The following is a 3,874-nucleotide window of genomic DNA, read 5'->3' as shown; positions in this document are numbered from 1 at the left end:
CTCTTCAAAAAACAGCCAAAATAAAAATATTTAATCGTAAATTTTCATGGCTAGCTTGGTTTTTAAATAAAAATTTTTGAAATTTTCGTTTGTTGAAAAATATTTCGCATAAGAACGCGTTTCCCTGCTAAACTGTTCCCGTACCCCTGGGGGTTCGCGTACCACACTTTGGGAAGCACTGATATAGATCGAACATTTTAATTTAATTTCCCTCATTGATACGGTTAAAACGCTTGCTAGTTAATTTTTTTTCTTGTAACTAAATTATTCGTTCATGCGACCCATAATAATCTAAATTCAACTTTGTAAAGAAAGGATACTTTGCTAAAGGAAAATCTACTAATTCTTAGTAGATAGACAAAGTTATAAGAACGCCTATAAATTCTAAACTATTGGTTTGAATAAACAAAATGTTATGTAATAATAATCGTATATTTTAAATTGTCTTTTTACCCAACTGGTAAAACCACTTTTTTTCTTATTACATCTTGTTCGTTTCGTTTCTTTTCTAATACCACTGTGTGTAGATACTGAGGAAGGTTCTTATTTAAAGAACCGAAACTAAACTATGTACATTTCTGTACATTTTTTGTGCTGTATTCTTCTTGTTTTGTTTTGTTCACACGAAGCACAAAAAATGCCCTCATCCTCAATTTAGAAACTACTTCGTTCATTGTTTCGTAAGATGTATTATAAATACATTTATGTGTTGAATGAAACTTGTTACTGTATGCCCGAAATGTTGCTATTTTTGTAATAAAAGTTTTTTTTTTTTCTTCACAGCAATTTCTTCATTTAGTTTCTAATAAATTATATCTATTTTTAATTTAAGTATTTTCTCCAAATAGTTTATGATTACCACCTTTACTAGGGGCATATTTATATTATATTACTAGGGGCATTCAAATATCTGGTGCTATGTTCAATCAAATTAAGTAGCATTTCGGGCGCAATAACACGTCAGTGAAACAAAAAGTTTAAAGTATTGTCGAAGCAAAAATATTTATTAAACAAATAAGAAAACAACTAATTATGCTACATATGATATAGTTATTAATAAATTATACACTTACTTTGAGATATTTAAACGTAATTAGATAAGCTGTTTTAGTTTCTGGTAGTTATAAATTGTAAGAAGCTGTTTTTAATAAGTTCTTAATACTCTCTGAAGCTATTAGTTATTATCTCTTATTAAAAACATATGTCTATTCAAAATTATTTTCACTCTCTTCGTTTAATACTTATAGTTTTTAAAATCTCTTTATACATTTACATAAATGATTTGACAAACTGCTGTATACATTTTCGAATTCTAATATATGTACTAAGAAGAATGTTTACAATATCTTAACTTTGCACACATTGCGTTTACATTTCCTGAGAAAATTTTCTTAAACTGAAAACAATCAGGTTAAACAACTAAAACAGTCAAACATCATCCTATAAAATTTTGCAGGTAAAGCACAATAAATTAAACACGAAGAATTTGTGAAAATATAGTGATAAGCCACGTTTACCCAAAGATGGCAATTAGGCTCTAAACTGATGCTTAGTATTTTTGTCAGATAGATACTTTGCAAGAGTGTGCAATTTTTCTTAAATAACAGCACAATGCACAGAAGCATCTTATTCCCTACATGGAAGATTATTATAATGTTTCTCACCAAAATTGTGTTAGGAAATTACTCCCTGATAATTTGAAAATTAACCTTATCATCCTTCTTTCCATGCCTTTCATATCGTACGTTTCCTTCATTTAAATATCAATATTCTAATCTATATTACGAGAACTTCATATCTTACATTTCCTTCATTTAAATATCAATATTCCCCCATAAGCAGAATATTTTCAAATGTTCCGCAACGGGACTTATTAATTTATACGAATGTTCTGCAAGCATTTCACTGCGAAAAAAAGTCAAAAAAGTCAACTTTACGTTAAAATATAATATTTTCAGTTATTAAAATACAGGATCATACACAAATACGCAACAGTATTTTTCAAACCGAGGCAAACATTCTTGATTTGTTACTTTTTCAATCACTTTTGAAGTACAAATTTTGTTAATGACGACTATGATGATGATGAATTATTAATAAAATGCCTATGATATGAAGGTCCGAACATGTTTTTGTTGTTGTTGCTAATTCCCATCTGGTCTGACGGGGTCAGACCAGATCAATGAATTCGTTGATATTAGGAAAATCCGAAACCAGAATGGGAGAGGAATGAATGTCGTTCCAGTCCAGCCCTAAACAGTTCAAGATGTGCTCAGGTGATGCCTGGTTTTGTTGGCATTTAGGGCAAAGAGGAAAGATCTTTTGATTTGCAGAAAATGTGAGACTTTTCAGGTGTCCACTGGCCAGTCGGGATAAGCAGGTGTTGGTTTGCCTGTTACCAGGAAGAGATAGAGAGAGTCCTGGTTGTTTTGCTTTATACCAGTAGTGAATAGGTGGAAGCAGCCACTTTTGTTTGTTCTGGGCCTTTTGCCTTGCAAAAAGTTCAAGGTATGTAAGCTCTGAGGAGGAGGGGACTGGATGGTCTAGTCCCTTCTTTACAAGAGTGTCAGAAGGTCCGAACATTAAAATAAGGACTCACTTAAAAATTTTTTCGAAGGGACAAGAGCCCAAATGGTGCACCATTTGCAAACACAAACAGTCGCTGGTTGTTGTTCCAACAACTTCTTCATCTCCATCGAAAGCATTTGGTCTTTCAGAAACAATTCTGTCAATCATGGATCCCCACGATTCACAAATTGCTTCTGAAATGGGAATGGAAAATATAAAAGTCATAAACTTTATGAAATCGGAAACCTCGGAATTTAATTCTTTTACGGCTTGATTTAGAAGGTTTCTTGATAAAATAGGTGTTCGATTTCTCCTGCTGTCTGCTAAACACTGATACACCCATTTTATAAAAATGTTATAGCCAAAAGTTAATTCATTAATTTCCTCCTCAGAATGGCAAAGATATGGGAGAGGGAGATTACTGATAAATGTGCTGAAATTTGTGCAGGGTGTCAAATGTTCCTCTTCTAAAGCAACATCATTCCAAGGAAACAGCAAGTGGTCAAAACTAAAGAGAATTCTATTCAAAATACAAATTGCTCTGCAGGATTTAGTTTGTTCTGCGACGTACGTCACAGTTTTATGCACTTTCTGCTTCTGGGAATATTCCTATCTATATTACGAGGACTGGACTTCATATCTTACATTTCCTTCATATTAATATCAATATTTCAATCTATATTACTAAGGCATCATATCTTACATTTTCTTCATTTAAATATCAATATTTCTATCTGTATTAATAGGACTTCATATCTTACAATTCCTTCATTTAAATATCAATATTCCAATCTATATTACTAGGACTTCATATCTTACATTTCCTTCATTTAAATATCAATATTCCTATCTATATCACGAGGACTTCATACTATACAATAACAGTTTTAATACCAAACAATTTCCACTAGACTCACAAATAAATCAACGGTTAAATCTACCATTTGCCCTCTTTACTTACTACTCTACCACATATCAAGAAAAAGTCACAAAAAAAATTGTTGAGACTTCAATTGATAAGTTTGCGCGTGGTGGCGCAGGTGCTAGAGCGTTCGCTTTCCAATGAGTTGAACCGGGTTCAAATCCCAGCGGTGGCTGGTCAATACGAATTTTGCACTCAGCTCGCACCAGCCACTGTGCTGATGTAAAATATCCTCAGTGATAGACGTATCATGGGTTAAAGTCCCCTTGCCATCAGACAAACCGTGAAAGGTTTCCGTGATTTTCCTCCCCATGTAAAGCAAAGGAGGGTTAGTTCCATCCAAAACTCCTCCCCGTAAGCAAATTTCTCCCAATGCCTAATCCA

The sequence above is a fragment of the Parasteatoda tepidariorum genome, chromosome 8 (genome assembly GCF_982258835.1).
Source record: "Parasteatoda tepidariorum strain Cologne lab strain chromosome 8, Ptep-v5.0, whole genome shotgun sequence".
Classification (NCBI taxonomy): domain Eukaryota; kingdom Metazoa; phylum Arthropoda; class Arachnida; order Araneae; family Theridiidae; genus Parasteatoda; species Parasteatoda tepidariorum.
Note: the sequence above shows the minus strand (reverse complement) of the source record.